Genomic DNA, 18,967 nt, shown 5'->3' with positions numbered 1-18,967 from the left:
TGACAGCTTCACCTTAAAATATTGTCATCATTGAAACCAAATAGCCTTGATCATCACATCAGATAACAATTTAATCTTCAAACATGACATATTGGTCACCACTGATGAAGACTTCACCTTATATTGTTGTCGTCATCAAAACCAAATAGAATGTCGCAAACATCATACTTGCAAATATATAGATCCAAACATTATCGAGATGATTTCTCTTGTTGTAGTTAATATGATTATCTCTCAAAAGTATTATAATTTTTGTTTGCTTTCATTGAGAGTTGAACTCAAGACCTCCCGCTTACTAAACGGGTGCTCTAACCAACTGAGCTATGAAAGCTAGTTGTTAAACTTTTTATGTATTTTATAAGATCATGTGTTTTAATTCAAAATATGAAAGAGGGAAATATTTAAAGATTTTTGGTGAAAGACTCATATTTTTTGGATTAAAAATGAAATTTCTATGAATTAAACAAAAAAATGATTAAATGAAAATTCAGAAATTAAAATAAAATTCAAAAAAAAAACATGGGTCATCAAATCTCCCTCACTAATTGAGATGGCAAATCTGATGGCCAAACGTGCACTTCCACCAAATGCCACAGTCAATGCGTGTACATGTGTGGTAATTAGAAAGAATGGTTGAGATTAAAACGTTGAGAAATGATCTGATGGATAGAACCTTGCCACCATACCACCGGAGCTAGGGCTCCGGTCATCTTCTCCAATGGACCTCACCGGACTGGTACACCATCAACCACCACCAAAATAAAAAGTAAGGATATCGTTTTAAAGAAAAAATACTCAGGAGCTCGAATATGGCCTCCATTTCTTCCAATTCCAAGAATATTGAAAGATACATGGATTTGAAATTTGAGGTGCATGATCTGAGTTGCTTCAATTTGACCTCAAAGCAACTCAATCTTGTTGCCTACATCGGTAGGACTTCAGACAACCAATAATCAAAGAACTTTTAAATTTAAGATGTAAATAAATTTTTGGTTTGTCTTCTTTCCTTATCGAGATGATTTATTTTGTTGTGGTAAATATGATTATCTCTCGAAAAACTTGTAATCTTTATTTGCTTCCACTTCTAATTTTAATCGAAAAATACATATAAAATACTTTTTCTTTAATTGATAGTTTAGCTCATTGGCTAGGTACAAAAACATTTTTTGATTATTTAAAAAGAATTAGACGTTTTTCTATCATTCGAAATTATGTTGTGATTTACCTTTGTAAACTCAAAAGTCAATCTTATACCTTTACAGACACATATCAGTCGACACGGATATTATGATCTTTCAATCTTCATCTCTTTCACAACTCTGAAGATTCATGATCTCGTGTACATACTATTTCACCATAGCACTTCATTCGAACCTTGAACCTTATACCTGACGAAGCTTGAGATGACTCTTCATGATGGACACCATTATCATACACACTTCTTGATCAGAGATCTTCACTAACTCTACCGGGTGCCGATTTACATTAGGTGTTGACCTCCAAAGACGGGCTTTGATAACTTAATCTCTAAGCACCACAAATTGATCACCACAAAAGATGACAGCTTCACCTTAAAATATTGTCATCATTGAAACCAAATAGCCTTGATCATCACATCAGATAACAATTTAATCTTCAAACATGACATATTGGTCACCACTGATGAAGACTTCACCTAATATTGTTGTCGTCATCAAAACCAAATAGAATGTCGCAAACATCATACTTGCAAATATATAGATCCAAACATTATGAACGGCCTTAGAAATTGTTGGTATCATGATGAGATATATGTGGCAATATAAATACCAACAAGTTTTCTCTAGAACTTCTCTTGATCTTGAGAGAGAAAATAGTAGTTTTAAGATGTACATACATTTTTAGTGTGTTTTCTTTCCTTATCGAGATGATTTCTCTTGTTGTAGTTAATATGTTTATCTCTCAAAAGTATTATAATTTTTATTTGCTTTCATTGAGAGTTGAACTCAAGACCTCCCGCTTACTAAACGGGTGCTCTAACCAACTGAGCTATGAAAGCTAGTTGTTAAACTTTTTTATGTATTTTAGAAGATCATGTGTTTTAATTCAAAATATGAAAGAGGGAAATATTTAAAGATTTTTGGTGAAAGACACATATTTTTTGGATTAAAAATGAAATTTCTATAAATTAAACAAAAAAATGATTAAATGAAAATTCAGAAATTAAAATAAAATACAAAAAAAAACATGGGTCATCAGATCTCCCTCATTAATTGAGATGGCAGATCTGATGGCCAAACGCGCGCTTCCACCAAATGCCACAGTCAATGCGTGTACACGTGTGGTAATTAGAAAGAATGGTTGAGATTAAAACGTTGAGAAATGATCTGACGGATAGAACCTTGCCACCATACCACCGGAGCTAGGGCTCCGGTCATCTTCTCCAATGGACCTCGATGACAGCTTCACCTTAAAATATTGTCATCATTGAAACCAAATAGCCTTGATCATCACATCAGATAATAATTTAATCTTCAAACATGACATATTGGTCACCACTGATGAAGACTTCACCTTATATTGTTGTCGTCATCAAAACCAAATAGAATGTCGCAAACATCATACTTGCAAATATATAGATCCAAACATTATGAACGGCCTTAGAAATTATTGGTGAAATTGTTGGTATCATGATGAGATATATGTGGCAATATAAATACCAACAAGTTTTCTCTAGAACTTCTCTTGATCTTGAGAGAGAAAATAGTAGTTTTAAGATGTACATACATTTTTAGTGTGTTTTCTTTCCTTATCGAGATGATTTCTCTTGTTGTAGTTAATATGTTTATCTCTCAAAAGTATTATAATTTTTATTTGCTTTCATTGAGAATTGAACTCAAGACCTCCCGCTTACTAAACGGGTGCTCTAACCAACTGAGCTATGAAAGCTAGTTGTTAAACTTTTTATGTATTTTAGAAGATCATGTGTTTTAATTCAAAATATGAAAGAGGGAAATATTTAAAGATTTTTGGTGAAAGACACATATTTTTTGGATTAAAAATGAAATTTCTATAAATTAAACAAAAAAATGATTAAATGAAAATTCAGAAATTAAAATAAAATACAAAAAAAAACATGGGTCATCAGATCTCCCTCATTAATTGAGATGGCAGATCTGATGGCCAAACGCGCGCTTCCACCAAATGCCACAGTCAATGCGTGTACACGTGTGGTAATTAGAAAGAATGGTTGAGATTAAAACGTTGAGAAATGATCTGACGGATAGAACCTTGCCACCATACCACCGGAGCTAGGGCTCCGGTCATCTTCTCCAATGGACCTCACCGGACTGGTCCACCATCAACCACCACCAAAATAAAAAGTAAGGATATCGTTTTAAAGGAAAAGTACTCAGGAGCTCGAATATGGCCTCCATTTCTTCCAATTCGAAGTATATTGAAAGATACATGAATTTGAAATTTGAGGTGCATGATCTGAGTTGCTTCAATTTGACCCCAAAGCAACTCAATCTTGTTGCCTACATCGGTAGGACTTCAGACAACAAATAATCAAAGAAATTTTAAATTTAAAATGTAAAATAAATTTTTGGTTTGTCTTCTTTCCTTATCGAGATGATTTATTTTGTTGTGGTAAATATGATTATCTCTCGAAAACCTTGTACTCTTTATTTGCTTCCACTTCTAGTTTTAATCGAAAAATACATATAAAATACTTTTTCTTTCATTGATAGTTTAGCTCATTGGCTAGGTACAAAAACATTTTTTGATTATTTAAAAAAAATTAGACGTTTTTCTATCATTCGAAATTATGTTGTGATTTACCTTTGTAAATTCAAAAGTCAATCTTATACCTTTACAGACACATATCAGTCGACACGGATATTATGATCTTTCAATCTTCATCTCTTTCACAACTCTGAAGATTCATGATTTCGTGTACATACTATTTCACCATAGCACTTCATTCGAACCTTGAACCTTATACCTGACGAAGCTTGAGATGACTCTTCATGATGGACACCATTATCATACACACTTCTTGATCAGAGATCTTCACTAACTCTACCGGGTGCCGATTTACATTAGGTGTTGACCTCCAAAGACGGGCTTTGATAACTTAATCTCTAAGCACCACAAATTGATCACCACAAAAGATGACAGCTTCACCTTAAAATATTGTCATCATTGAAACCAAATAGAATGTCGCAAACATCATACTTGCAAATATATAGATCCAAACATTATGAACGGCCTTAGAAATTGTTGGTATCATGATGAGATATATGTGGCAATATAAATACCAACATGATTATGACGTACATACATTTTTAGTGTGTTTTCTTTCCTTATCGAGATGATTTCTCTTGTTGTAGTTAATATGTTTATCTCTCAAAAGTATTATAATTTTTATTTGCTTTCATTGAGAGTTGAACTCAAGACCTCCCGCTTACTAAACGGGTGCTCTAACCAACTGAGCTATGAAAGCTAGTTGTTAAACTTTTTTATGTATTTTAGAAGATCATGTGTTTTAATTCAAAATATGAAAGAGGGAAATATTTAAAGATTTTTGGTGAAAGACACATATTTTTTGGATTAAAAATGAAATTTCTATAAATTAAACAAAAAAATGATTAAATGAAAATTCAGAAATTAAAAAAAAATACAAAAAAAAACATGGGTCATCAGATCTCCCTCATTATTTGAGATGGCAGATCTGATGGCCAAACGCGCGCTTCCACCAAATGCCACAGTCAATGCGTGTACACGTGTGGTAATTAGAAAGAATGGTTGAGATTAAAACGTTGAGAAATGATCTGACGGATAGAACCTTGCCACCATACCACCGGAGCTAGGGCTCCGGTCATCTTCTCCAATGGACCTCACCGGACTGGTCCACCATCAACCACCACCAAAATAAAAAGTAAGGATATCGTTTTAAAGGAAAAGTACTCAGGAGCTCGAATATGGCCTCCATTTCTTCCAATTCGAAGTATATTGAAAGATACATGAATTTGAAATTTGAGGTGCATGATCTGAGTTGCTTCAATTTGACCCCAAAGCAACTCAATCTTGTTGCCTACATCGGTAGGACTTCAGACAACAAATAATCAAAGAAATTTTCAATTTAAAATGTAAATAAATTTTTTGTTTGTCTTCTTTCCTTATCGAGATGATTGATTTTTTTGTGGTTAATATGATTATCTCTCGAAAAACTTGTAATCTTTATTTGCTTGCACTTCAAGTTTTAATCGAAAAATACATATAAAATACTTTTTCTTTCATTGATAGTTTAGCTCATTGGCTAGGTACAAAAACATTTTTTGGTTTTTTTTAAAAAAAAATAGAGGTTTTTCGATCATTCGATATTATGTTGTTATTTACCTTTGTAAATTCAAAATTCAATCTTATACCTTTACAGACACATATCAGTCGACACAGATATTATGATCTTTCAATCTTCATCTCTTTCACAACTCTGAAGATTCATGATCTCGTGTACATACTATTTCACCATAGCACTTCAATGGAACCTTGAACCTTATCCCTGACGAAGCTAGAGATGACTCTTCATGATGGACACCATTATCATACACACTTCTTGATCAGAGATCTTCACTAACTCTACCGGATGCCGATTTACATTAGGTGTTGACCTCCAAAGTCGGTCTTTGATAACTTAATCTCTAAGAACCACAAATTGATCACCATAAATTGATCACCACAAAAGATGACAACTTCACCTTAAAATATTGTCATCGTTAAAACCAAATAGCCTTGATAATCACATCAGATAACAATTTAGTCTTCAAACATGACATCTTGGTCACCACTGATGATGACTTCACCTTATATTGTTGTCGTCATCAAAACCAAATAGAATGTTGCAAAACCTAATAGAATAGTAGTTTTAAGATGTACATACATTTTTAGTGTGTTTTCTTTCCTTATCGAGATGATTTCTCTTGTTGTAGTTAATATGATTATCTCTCAAAAGTATTATAATTTTTGTTTGCTTTCATTGAGAGTTAAACTCAAGACCTCCCGCTTACTAAACATGTGCTCTAACCAACTGAGCTATGAAAGCTAGTTGTTAAACTTTTTAATGTATTTTATAAGATCATGTGTTTTAATTCAAAATATGAAAGAGGGAAATATTTAAAGATTTTTGGTGAAAGACTCATATTTTTTGGATTAAAAATGAAATTTCTATGAATTAAACAAAAAAATGATTAAATGAAAATTCAGAAATTAAAATAAAATTCAAAAAAAAACATGGGTCATCAGATCTCCCTCATTAATTGAGATGGCAGATCTGATGTCCAAATGCGCGCTTCCACCAAATGCCACAGTCAATGCGTGTACATGTGTGGTAATTAGAAAGAATGGTTGAGATTAAAACGTTGAGAAATGATCTGATGGGTAAAACCTTGCCACCATACCACCGGAGCTAGGGCTCCAGTCATCTTCTCCAATGGACCTCACCGGACTGGTCCACCATCAACCACCACCAAAATAAAAAGTAAGGATATCGTTTTAAAGGAAAAATACTCAGGAGCTCGAATATGGCCTCCATTTCTTCCAATTCCAAGAATATTGAAAGATACATGGATTTGAAATTTGAGGTGCATCATCTGAGTTGCTTCAATTTGACCCCAAAGCAACTCAATCTTGTTGCCTACATCGGTAGGACTTCAGACAACCAATAATCAAAGAACTTTTAAATTTAAGATGTAAATAAATTTTTGGTTTGTCTTCTTTCCTTATCGAGATGATTTATTTTGTTGTAATAAATATGATTATCTCTCGAAAAACTTGTAATCTTTATTTGCTTCCACTTCTAGTTTTAATCGAAAAATACATATAAAATACTTTTTCTTTCATTGATAGTTTAGCTCATTGGCTAGGTACAAAAACATTTTTTGATTATTTAAAAAAAAATTAGAGGTTTTTCTATCATTCGAAATTATGTTGTGATTTACCTTTGTAAATTCCAAAGTCAATATTATACCTTTACAGACACATATCAGTCGACACGGATATTATGATCTTTCAATCTTCATCTCTTTCACAACTCTGAAGATTCATGATCTCGTGTACATACTATTTCACCATAGCACTTCATTGGAACCTTGAACCTTATCCCTGATGAAGCTTGAGATGACTCTTCATGATGGACACCACTATCATACATACTTCTTGATCATAGATCTTCACTAACTCTACCGGATGCCGATTTACATTAGGTGTTGACCTCAAAAGGCGAGCTTTGATAACTTAATCTCTAAGAACCACAAATTGATCACCACAAAAGATGACAACTTCACCTTAAAATATTGTCATCATTAAAACCAAATAGCCTTGATAATCACATCAGATAACAATTTAGTCTTCAAACATGACATCTTGGTCACCACTGATGAAGACTTCACCTTATATTGTTGTCGTCATCAAAACCGAATAGATTGTCGCAAACATCATACTTGCAAATATATAGATCCAAACATTATGAACGGACTTAGAAATTGTTGGTATCATGATGAGATATATGTGGCAATATAAATACCAACAAGTTTTCTCTAGAACTTCTCTTGATCTTGAGAGAAAAAATAGTAGTTTTAAGATGTACATACATTTTTAGTGTGTTTTCTTTCCTTATCGAGATGATTTCTCTTGTTGTAGTTAATATGATTATCTATCAAAAGTATTATTATTTTTGTTTGCTTTCATTGAGAGTTGAACTCAAGACCTCCCGCTTACTAAACAGGTGCTCTAACCAACTGAGCTATGAAAGCTAGTTGTTAAATTTTTTTATGTATTTTGTAAGATCATGTGTTTTAATTCAATGAAAGATGGAAATATTTAAAGATTTTTGGTGAAAGACTCATATTTTTTGGATTAAAAATGAAATTTCTATGAATTAAACAAAAAAATGATTAAATGAAAATTCAGAAATTAAAATAAAATTAAAAAAAAACATGGGTCATCAGATCTCCCTCATTAATTGAGATGGCCAATCTGATGGCTAAACGCGCGCTTCCACCAAATGCCACAGTCAATGCGTGTACACGTGTGGTAATTAGAAAGAATGGTTGAGATTAAAACGTTGAGAAATGATCTGACGGATAGAACCTTGCCACCATACCACCGGAGCTGGGGCTCCGGTCATCTTCTCCAATGGACCTCACCGGACTGGTCCACCATCAACCACCACCAAAATAAAAAGTAAGGATATCGTTTTAAAGGAAAACTACTCAGGAGCTCGAATATGGCCTCCATTTCTTCCAATTCCAAGTATATTGAAAGATACATGAATTTGAAATTTGAGGTGTATGATCTGAGTTGCTTCAATTTGACCCCAAAGCAACTCAATCTTGTTGCCTACATCGGTAGGACTTCAGACAACAAATAATCAAAGAAATTTTAAATTTAAAATGTAAAATAAATTTTTGGTTTGTCTTCTTTCCTTATCGAGATGATTTATTTTGTTGTGGTAAATATGATTATCTCTCGAAAAACTTGTAATCTTTATTTGCTTCCACTTCTAGTTTTAATCGAAAAATACATATAAAATACTTTTTCTTTCATTGATAGTTTAGCTCATTGGCTAGGTACAAAAACATGTTTTGGTTATTTTAAAAATAAATTAGAGGTTTTCGATCATTCGAAATTATGTTGTGATTTACCTCCAAAGGCGAGCTTTGATAACTTAATCTCTAAGCACCACAAATTGATCACCATAAATTGATCACCACAAAAGATGACAACTTCACCTCAAAATATTGTCATCGTTAAAACCAAATAGCCTTGATAATCACATCAGATAACAATTTACTCTTCAAACATGACATCTTGGTCACCACTGATGAAGACTTCACCTTATATTTTTAGTGTGTTTTCTTTCCTTATCGAGATGATTTCTCTTGTTGTAGTTAATATGATTATCTCTCAAAAGTATTATTATTTTTGTTTGCTTTCATTGAGATTTGAACTCAAGACCTCCCGCTTACTAAACGGGTGCTCTAACCAACTGAGCTATGAAAGCTAGTTGTTAAATTTTTTTATGTATTTTGTAAGATCATGTGTTTTAATTCAAAATATGAAAGAGGGAAATATTTAAAGATTTTTGGTGAAAGACTCATATTTTTTGGATTAAAAATGAAATTTCTATGAATTAAACAAAAAAATGATTAAATGAAAATTCAGAAATTAAAATAAAATTAAAAAAAGTAAGGATATCGTTTTAAAGGAAAAATACTCAGGAGCTCGAATATGGCCTCCATTTCTTCCAATTCCAAGTATATTGAAAGATACATGGATTTGAATTTGAGGTGCATGATCTGAGTTTCTTCAATTTGACCCCAAAGCAACTCAATCTTGTTGCCTACATCGGTAGGACTTCAGACAACCAATAATCAAAGAACTTTTAAATTTAAGATATAAATAAATTTTTGGTTTGTCTTCTTTCCTTATCGAGATTATTTATTTTGTTGTGGTAAATATGATTATCTCTCGAAAAACTTGTAATCTTTATTTGCTTCCACTTCTAGTTTTAATCGAAAAATACATATAAAATACTTTTTCTTTCATTGATAGTTTAGCTCATTGGCTAGGTACAAAAACATGTTTTGGTTATTTTAAAAAAAAAATAGAGGTTTTCGATCATTCGAAATTATGTTGTGATTTACCTTTGTAAATTCAAAAGTCAATCTTATACCTTTACAGACACATATCAGTCGACACGGATATTATGATCATTCAATCTTCATCTCTTTCACAACTCTGAAGATTCATGATCTCGTGTACATACTATTTCACCATAGCACTTCATTGGAACCTTGAACCTTATCCCTGATGAAGCTTGAGATGACTCTTCATGATGGACACCATTATCATACACACTTCTTGATCAGAGATCTTCACTAACTCTACCGGATGCCGATTTACATTAGGTGTTGACCTCCAAAGGCGAGCTTTGATAACTTAATCTCTAAGCACCACAAATTGATCACCACAAAAAAGATGACAACTTCACCTTAAAATATTGTCATCGTTAAAACCAAATAGCCTTGATAATCACATCAGATGTACGTACATTTTTAGTGTGTTTTCTTTCCTTATCGAGATGATTTCTCTTGTTGTAGTTAATATGATTATCTCTCAAAAGTATTATTATTTTTGTTTGCTTTCATTGAGAGTTGAACTCAAGACCTCCCGCTTACTAAACGGGTGCTCTAACCAACTGAGCTATGAAAGCTAGTTGTTAAATTTTTTTATGTATTTTGTAAGATCATGTGTTTTAATTCAAAATATGAAAGAGGGAAATATTTAAAGATTTTTGGTGAAAGACTCATATTTTTTGGATTAAAAATGAAATTTCTATGAATTAAACAAAAAAATGATTAAATGAAAATTCAGAAATTAAAATAAAATTAAAAAAAAACATGGGTCATCAGATCTCCCTCATTAATTGAGATGGCCAATCTGATGGCTAAACGCGCGCTTCCACCAAATGCCACAGTCAATGCGTGTACACGTGTGGTTATTAGAAAGAATGGTTGAGATTAAAACATTGAGAAATGATCTGATGGATAGAACCTTGCCACCATACCACCGGAGCTAGGGCTCCGATCATCTTCTCCAATGGACCTCACCGGACTGGTCCACCATCAACCACCATCAAAATAAAAAGTAAGGATATCGTTTTAAAGGAAAAATACTCAGGAGCTCGAATCTGGCCTCCATTTCTTCCAATTCCAAGTATATTGAAAGATACATGGATTTGAATTTGAGGTGCATGATCTGAGTTGCTTCAATTTGACCTCAAAGCAACTCAATCTTGTTGCCTACATCGGTAGGACTTTAGACAACCAATAATCAAAGAACTTTTAAATTTAAGATGTAAATAAATTTTTGGTTTGTCTTCTTTCCTTATCGAGATGATTTATTTTGTTGTGGTAAATATGATTATCTCTCGAAAAACTTGTAATCTTTATTTGCTTCCACTTCTAGTTTTAATCGAAAAATACATATAAAATACTTTTTCTTTCATTGATAGTTTAGCTCATTGGCTAGGTACAAAAACATGTTTTGGTTATTTTAAAAATAAATTAGAGGTTTTCGATCATTCGAAATTATGTTGTGATTTACCTTTGTAAATTCAAAAGTCAATCTTATACCTTTACAGACACATATCAGTCGACACGGATATTATGATCTTTCAATCTTCATCTCTTTCACAACTCTGAAGATTCATGATCTCGTGTACATATTATTTCACCATAGCACTTCATTCGAACCTTGAACCTTATACCTGACGAAGCTTGAGATGACTCTTCATGATGGACACCATTATCATACACACTTCTTGATCAGAGATCTTCACTAACTCTACCGGATGCCGATTTACATTAGGTGTTGACCTCCAAAGGCGGGCTTTGATAACTTAATCTCTAAGCACCACAAATTGATCACCATAAATTGATCACCACAAAAGATGACAACTTCACCTTAAAATATTGTCATCGTTAAAACCAAATAGCCTTGATAGTCACATCAGATAACAATTTAGTCTTCAAACATGACATCTTGGTCACCACTGATGAAGACTTCACCTTATATTGTTGTCGTCATCAAAACCGAATAGAATGTCGCAAACATCATACTTGCAAATATATAGATCCAAACATTATGAACGGACTTAGAAATTGTTGGTATCATGATGAGATATATGTGGCAATATAAATACAAACAAGTTTTCTCTAGAACTTCTCTTGATCTTGAGAGAAAAAATAGTAGTTTTAAGATGTACGTACATTTTTAGTGTGTTTTCTTTCCTTATCGAGATGATTTCTCTTGTTGTAGTTAATATGATTATCTATCAAAAGTATTATTATTTTTGTTTGCTTTCATTGAGAGTTGAACTCAAGACCTCCCGCTTACTAAACGGGTGCTCTAACCAACTGAGCTATGAAAGCTAGTTGTTAAATTTTTTTATGTATTTTGTAAGATCATGTGTTTTAATTCAAAATATGAAAGAGGGAAATATTTAAAGATTTTTGGTGAAAGACTCATATTTTTTGGATTAAAAATGAAATTTCTATGAATTAAACAAAAAAATGATTAAATGAAAATTCAGAAATTAAAATAAAATTAAAAAAAAACATGGGTCATCAGATCTCCCTCATTAATTTAGATGGCTGATCTGATGGCGAAACGCGCGCGTCCACCAAATGCCACAGTCAATGCGTGTACACGTGTGGTTATTAGAAAGAAAGGTTGAGATTAAAACGTTGAGAAATGATCTGATGGATAGAACCTTGCCACCATACCACCGGAGCTAGGGCTCCGATCATCTTCTCCAATGGACCTCACCGGACTGGTCCACCATCAACCACCATCAAAATAAAAAGTAAGGATATCGTTTTAAAGGAAAAATACTCAGCAGCTCGAATCTGACCTCCATTTCTTCCAATTCCAAGTATATTGAAAGATACATGGATTTGAATTTGAGGTGCATGATCTGAGTTGCTTCAATTTGACCTCAAAGCAACTCAATCTTGTTGCCTACATCGGTAGGACTTCAGACAACCAATAATCAAAGAACTTTTAAATTTAAGATATAAATAAATTTTTGGTTTGTCTTCTTTCCTTATCGATATTATTTATTTTGTTGTGGTAAATATGATTATCTCTCGAAAAACTTGTAATCTTTATTTGCTTCCACTTCTAGTTTTAATCGAAAAATACATATAAAATACTTTTTCTTTCATTGATAGTTTAGCTCATTGGCTAGGTACAAAAACATGTTTTGGTTATTTTAAAAAAAAATTAGAGGTTTTCGATCATTCGAAATTATGTTGTGATTTACCTTTGTAAATTCAAAAGTCAATCTTATACCTTTACAGACACATATCAGTCGACACGGATATTATGATCATTCAATCTTCATCTCTTTCACAACTCTGAAGATTCATGATCTCGTGTACATACTATTTCACCATAGCACTTCATTGGAACCTTGAACCTTATCCCTGATGAAGCTTGAGATGACTCTTCATGATGGACACCAATATCATACACACTTCTTGATCAGAGATCTTCACTAACTCTACCGGATGCCGATTTACATTAGGTGTTGACCTCCAAAGGCGAGCTTTGATAACTTAATCTCTAAGCACCGCAAATTGATCACCATAAATTGATCACCACAAAAGATGACAACTTCACCTTAAAATATTGTCATCGTTAAAACCAAATAGCCTTGATAATCACATCAGATAACAATTTAGTCTTCAAACATGACATCTTGGTCACCACTGATGAAGACTTCACCTTATATTGTTGTCGTCATCAAAACCGAATAGAATGTCGCAAACATCATACTTGCAAATATATAGATCCAAACATTATGAACGGACTTAGAAACTGTTGGTATCATGATGAGATATATGTGGCAATATAAATACCAACAAGTTTTCTCTAGAACTTCTCTTGATCTTGAGACAAAAAATAGTAGTTTTAAGATGTACGTACATTTTTAGTGTGTTTTCTTTCCTTATCGAGATGATTTCTCTTGTTGTAGTTAATATGATTATCTCTCAAAAGTATTATTATTTTGTTTGCTTTCATTGAGAGTTGAACTCAAGACCTCCCGCTTACTAAACAGGTGCTCTAACCAACTAAGCTATGAAAGCTAGTTGTTAAATTTTTTTATGTATTTTGTAAGATCATGTGTTTTAATTCAAAATATGAAAGAGGGAAATATTTAAAGATTTTTGGTGAAAGACTCATATTTTTTGGATTAAAAATGAAATTTCTATGAATTAAACAAAAAAATGATTAAATGAAAATTCAGAAATTAAAATAAAATTAAAAAAAAAACATGGGTCATCAGATCTCCCTCATTAATTGAGATGGCTTATCTGATGGCTAAACGCGCGCTTCCACCAAATGCCACAATCAATGCGTGTACACGTGTGGTTATTAGAAAGAATGGTTGAGATTAAAACGTTGAGAAATGATCTGATGGATAGAACCTTGCAACCATACCACCGGAGCTAGGGCTCCGATCATCTTCTCCAATGGACCTCACCGGACTGGTCCACCATCAACCACCATCAAAATAAAAAGTAAGGATATCGTTTTAAAGGAAAAATACTCAGGAGCTCGAATCTGGCCTCCATTTCTTCCAATTCCAAGTATATTGAAAGATACATGGATTTGAATTTGAGGTGCATGATCTGAGTTGCTTCAATTTGACCCCAAAGCAACTCAATCTTGTTGCCTACATCGGTAGGACTTCAGACAACCAATAATCAAAGAACTTTTAAATTTAAGATGTAAATAAATTTTTGGTTTGTCTTCTTTCCTTATCGAGATGATTTATTTTGTTGTGGTAAAGATGATTATCTCTCGAAAAACTTATAATCTTTATTTGCTTCCACTTCTAGTTTTAATCGAAAAATACATATAAAATACTTTTTCTTTCATTGATAGTTTAGCTCATTGGCTAGGTACAAAAACATGTTTTGGTTATTTTAAAAAAAATTAGAGGTTTTCGATCATTCGAAATTATGTTGTGATTTACCTTTGTAAATTCAAAAGTCAATCTTATACCTTTACAGACACATATCAGTCGACACGGATATTATGATCATTCAATCTTCATCTCTTTCACAACTCTGAAGATTCATGATCTCGTGTACATACTATTTCACCATAGCACTTCATTGGAACCTTGAACCTTATCCCTGATGAAGCTTGAGATGACTCTTCATGATGGACACCATTATCATACACACTTCTTGATCAGAGATCTTCACTAACTCTACCGGATGCTGATTTACATTAGGTGTTGACCTCCAAAGGCGAGCTTTGATAACTTAATCTCTAAGCACCACAAATTGATCACCATAAATTGATCACCACAAAAGATGACAACTTCACCTCAAAATATTGTCATCGTTAAAACCAAATAGCCTTGATAATCACATCAGATAACAATTTACTCTTCAAACATGACATCTTGGTCACCACTGATGAAGACTTCACCTTATATTGTTGTCGTCATCAAAACCGAATAGAATGTCGCAAACATCATACTTGCAAATATATAGATCCAAACATTATGAACGGACTTAGAAATTGTTGGTATCATGATGAGATATATGTGGCAATATAAATACCAACAAGTTTTCTCTAGAACTTCTCTTGATCTTGAGAGAAAAAATAGTAGTTTTAAGATGTACGTACATTTTTCGTGTGTTTTCTTTCCTTATCGAGATGATTTCTCTTGTTGTAGTTAATATGATTATCTCTCAAAAGTATTATTATTTTTGTTTGCTTTCATTGAGAGTTGAACTCAAGACCTCCCGCTTACTAAACGGGTGCTCTAACCAACTGAGCTATGAAAGCTAGTTGTTAAATTTTTTTATGTATTTTGTAAGATCATGTGTTTTAATTCAAAATATGAAAGAGGGAAATATTTAAAGATTTTTGGTGAAAGACTCATATTTTTTGGATTAAAAATGAAATTTCTATGAATTAAACAAAAAAATGATTAAATGAAAATTCAGAAATTAAAATAAAATTAAAAAAAGTAAGGATATCGTTTTAAAGGAAAAATACTCAGGAGCTCGAATATGGCCTCCATTTCTTCCAATTCCAAGTATATTGAAAGATACATGGATTTGAATTTGAGGTGCATGATCTGAGTTTCTTCAATTTGACCCCAAAGCAACTCAATCTTGTTGCCTACATCGGTAGGACTTCAGACAACCAATAATCAAAGAACTTTTAAATTTAAGATATAAATAAATTTTTGGTTTGTCTTCTTTCCTTATCGAGATTATTTATTTTGTTGTGGTAAATATGATTATCTCTCGAAAAACTTGTAATCTTTATTTGCTTCCACTTCTAGTTTTAATCGAAAAATACATATAAAATACTTTTTCTTTCATTGATAGTTTAGCTCATTGGCTAGGTACAAAAACATGTTTTGGTTATTTTAAAAAAAAATAGAGGTTTTCGATCATTCGAAATTATGTTGTGATTTACCTTTGTAAATTCAAAAGTCAATCTTATACCTTTACAGACACATATCAGTCGACACGGGTATTATGATCATTCAATCTTCATCTCTTTCACAACTCTGAAGATTCATGATCTCGTGTACATACTATTTCACCATAGCACTTCATTGGAACCTTGAACCTTATCCCTGATGAAGCTTGAGATGACTCTTCATGATGGACACCATTATCATACACACTTCTTGATCAGAGATCTTCACTAACTCTACCGGATGCCGATTTACATTAGGTGTTGACCTCCAAAGGCGAGCTTTGATAACTTAATCTCTAAGCACCACAAATTGATCACCACAAAAGATGACAACTTCACCTTAAAATATCGTCATCGTTAAAACCAAATAGCCTTGATAATCACATCAGATGTACGTACATTTTTAGTGTGTTTTCTTTCCTTATCGAGATGATTTCTCTTGTTGTAGTTAATATGATTATCTCTCAAAAGTATTATTATTTTTGTTTGCTTTCATTGAGAGTTGAACTCAAGACCTCCCGCTTACTAAACGGGTGCTCTAACCAACTGAGCTATGAAAGCTAGTTGTTAAATTTTTTTATGTATTTTGTAAGATCATGTGTTTTAATTCAAAATATGAAAGAGGGAAATATTTAAAGATTTTTGGTGAAAGACTCATATTTTTTGGATTAAAAATGAAATTTCTATGAATTAAACAAAAAAATGATTAAATGAAAATTCAGAAATTAAAATAAAATTAAAAAAAAACATGGGTCATCAGATCTCCCTCATTAATTGAGATGGCCAATCTGATGGCTAAACGCGCGCTTCCACCAAATGCCACAGTCAATGCGTGTACACGTGTGGTTATTAGAAAGAATGGTTGAGATTAAAACATTGAGAAATGATCTGATGGATAGAACCTTGCCACCATACCACCGGAGCTAGGGCTCCGATCATCTTCTCCAATGGACCTCACCGGACTGGTCCACCATCAACCACCATCAAAATAAAAAGTAAGGATATCGTTTTAAAGGAAAAATACTCAGGAGCTCGAATCTGGCCTCCATTTCTTCTAATTCCAAGTATATTGAAAGATACATGGATTTGAATTTGAGGTGCATGATCTGAGTTGCTTCAATTTGACCTCAAAGCAACTCAATCTTGTTGCCTACATCGGTAGGACTTTAGACAACCAATAATCAAAGAACTTTTAAATTTAAGATGTAAATAAATTTTTGGTTTGTCTTCTTTCCTTATCGAGATGATTTATTTTGTTGTGGTAAATATGATTATCTCTCGAAAAACTTGTAATCTTTATTTGCTTCCACTTCTAGTTTTAATCGAAAAATACATATAAAATACTTTTTCTTTCATTGATAGTTTAGCTCATTGGCTAGGTACAAAAACATGTTTTGGTTATTTTAAAAATAAATTAGAGGTTTTCGATCATTCGAAATTATGTTGTGATTTACCTTTGTAAATTCAAAAGTCAATCTTATACCTTTACAGACACATATCAGTCGACACGGATATTATGATCATTCAATCTTCATCTCTTTCACAACTCTGAAGATTCATGATCTCGTGTACATACTATTTCACCATAGCACTTCATTGGAACCTTGAACCTTATCCCTGATGAAGCTTGAGATGACTCTTCATGATGGACACCATTATCATACACACTTCTTGATCAGAGATCTTCACTAACTCTACCGGATGCCGATTTACATTAGGTGTTGACCTCCAAAGGCGAGCTTTGATAACTTAATCTCTAAGCACCACAAGTTAATCACCATAAATTGATCACCACAAAAGATGACAACTTCACCTTAAAATATTGTCATCGTTAAAACCAAATAGCCTTGATAATCACATCAGATAACAATTTACTCTTCAAACATGACATCTTGGTCACCACTGATGAAGACTTCACCTTATATTGTTGTCGTCATCAAAACCGAATAGAATGTCGCAAACATCATACTTGCAAATATATAGATCCAAACATTATGAACGGACTTAGAAATTGTTGGTATCATGATGAGATATATGTGGCAATATAAATACCAACAAGTTTTCTCTAGAACTTCTCTTGATCTTGAGAGAAAAAATAGTAGTTTTAAGATGTACGTACATTTTTAGTGTGTTTTCTTTCCTTATCGAGATGATTTCTCTTGTTGTAGTTAATATGATTATCTCTCAAAAGTATTATTATTTTTGTTTGCTTTCATTGAGAGTTGAACTCAAGACCTCCCGCTTACTAAACGGGTGCTCTAACCAACTGAGCTATGAAAGCTAGTTGTTAAATTTTTTTATGTATTTTGTAAGATCATGTGTTTTAATTCAAAATATGAAAGAGGGAAATATTTAAAGATTTTTGGTGAAAGACTCATATTTTTTGGATTAAAAATGAAATTTCTATGAATTAAACAAAAAAATGATTAAATGAAAATTCAGAAATTAAAATAAAATTAAAAAAAAAACATGGGTCATCAGATCTCCCTCATTAATTTAGATGGCTGATCTGATGGCGAAACGCGCGCGTCCACCAAATGCCACAGTCAATGCGTGTACACGTGTGGTTATTAGAAAGAAAGGTTGAGATTAAAACGTTGAGAAATGATCTGATGGATAGAACCTTGCCACCATACCACCGGAGCTAGGGCTCCGATCATCTTCTCCAATGGACCTCACCGGACTGGTCCACCATCAACCACCATCAAAATAAAAAGTAAGGATATCGTTTTAAAGGAAAAATACTCAGCAGCTCGAATCTGACCTCCATTTCTTCTAATTCCAAGTATATTGAAAGATACATGGATTTGAATTTGAGGTGCATGATCTGAGTTGCTTCAATTTGAACTCAAAGCAACTCAATCTTGTTGCCTACATCGGTAGGACTTCAGACAACCAATAATCA

The 18,967-nt window shown here is 32.8% G+C and overlaps 12 non-coding genes across 12 annotated transcripts; all 12 read right to left on the bottom strand.

Annotated features, from left to right (window-relative positions):
- Positions 1-257: 257 nt before the first annotated feature.
- Positions 258-331, bottom strand: TRNAT-AGU (transfer RNA threonine (anticodon AGU)). Its single transcript has one exon. It is a non-coding gene; the product is annotated as a tRNA-Thr (tRNA).
- Positions 332-1,964: 1,633 nt separating this feature from the next.
- Positions 1,965-2,038, bottom strand: TRNAT-AGU (transfer RNA threonine (anticodon AGU)). The gene has a single exon. It is a non-coding gene; the product is annotated as a tRNA-Thr (tRNA).
- Positions 2,039-2,854: 816 nt separating this feature from the next.
- TRNAT-AGU (transfer RNA threonine (anticodon AGU)) lies at positions 2,855-2,928 on the bottom strand. Its single transcript has one exon. It is a non-coding gene; the product is annotated as a tRNA-Thr (tRNA).
- Positions 2,929-4,412: 1,484 nt separating this feature from the next.
- TRNAT-AGU (transfer RNA threonine (anticodon AGU)) lies at positions 4,413-4,486 on the bottom strand. The gene has a single exon. It is a non-coding gene; the product is annotated as a tRNA-Thr (tRNA).
- Positions 4,487-7,719: 3,233 nt separating this feature from the next.
- Positions 7,720-7,793, bottom strand: TRNAT-AGU (transfer RNA threonine (anticodon AGU)). Its single transcript has one exon. It is a non-coding gene; the product is annotated as a tRNA-Thr (tRNA).
- A 1,176-nt stretch (positions 7,794-8,969) lies between these two features.
- Positions 8,970-9,043, bottom strand: TRNAT-AGU (transfer RNA threonine (anticodon AGU)). The gene has a single exon. It is a non-coding gene; the product is annotated as a tRNA-Thr (tRNA).
- A 1,138-nt stretch (positions 9,044-10,181) lies between these two features.
- On the bottom strand, positions 10,182-10,255 carry TRNAT-AGU (transfer RNA threonine (anticodon AGU)). The gene has a single exon. It is a non-coding gene; the product is annotated as a tRNA-Thr (tRNA).
- Positions 10,256-11,901: 1,646 nt separating this feature from the next.
- Positions 11,902-11,975, bottom strand: TRNAT-AGU (transfer RNA threonine (anticodon AGU)). The gene has a single exon. It is a non-coding gene; the product is annotated as a tRNA-Thr (tRNA).
- Positions 11,976-13,620: 1,645 nt separating this feature from the next.
- On the bottom strand, positions 13,621-13,694 carry TRNAT-AGU (transfer RNA threonine (anticodon AGU)). Its single transcript has one exon. It is a non-coding gene; the product is annotated as a tRNA-Thr (tRNA).
- A 1,646-nt stretch (positions 13,695-15,340) lies between these two features.
- Positions 15,341-15,414, bottom strand: TRNAT-AGU (transfer RNA threonine (anticodon AGU)). Its single transcript has one exon. It is a non-coding gene; the product is annotated as a tRNA-Thr (tRNA).
- A 1,135-nt stretch (positions 15,415-16,549) lies between these two features.
- TRNAT-AGU (transfer RNA threonine (anticodon AGU)) lies at positions 16,550-16,623 on the bottom strand. Its single transcript has one exon. It is a non-coding gene; the product is annotated as a tRNA-Thr (tRNA).
- Positions 16,624-18,269: 1,646 nt separating this feature from the next.
- On the bottom strand, positions 18,270-18,343 carry TRNAT-AGU (transfer RNA threonine (anticodon AGU)). Its single transcript has one exon. It is a non-coding gene; the product is annotated as a tRNA-Thr (tRNA).
- Between the last annotated feature and the right edge of the window lie 624 nt (positions 18,344-18,967).

This window comes from Lathyrus oleraceus, chromosome 4, assembly GCF_024323335.1.
Source record: "Lathyrus oleraceus cultivar Zhongwan6 chromosome 4, CAAS_Psat_ZW6_1.0, whole genome shotgun sequence".
NCBI classification, from domain to species: domain Eukaryota; kingdom Viridiplantae; phylum Streptophyta; class Magnoliopsida; order Fabales; family Fabaceae; genus Lathyrus; species Lathyrus oleraceus.
This window is presented reverse-complemented; position numbering and strand designations above follow the sequence as displayed.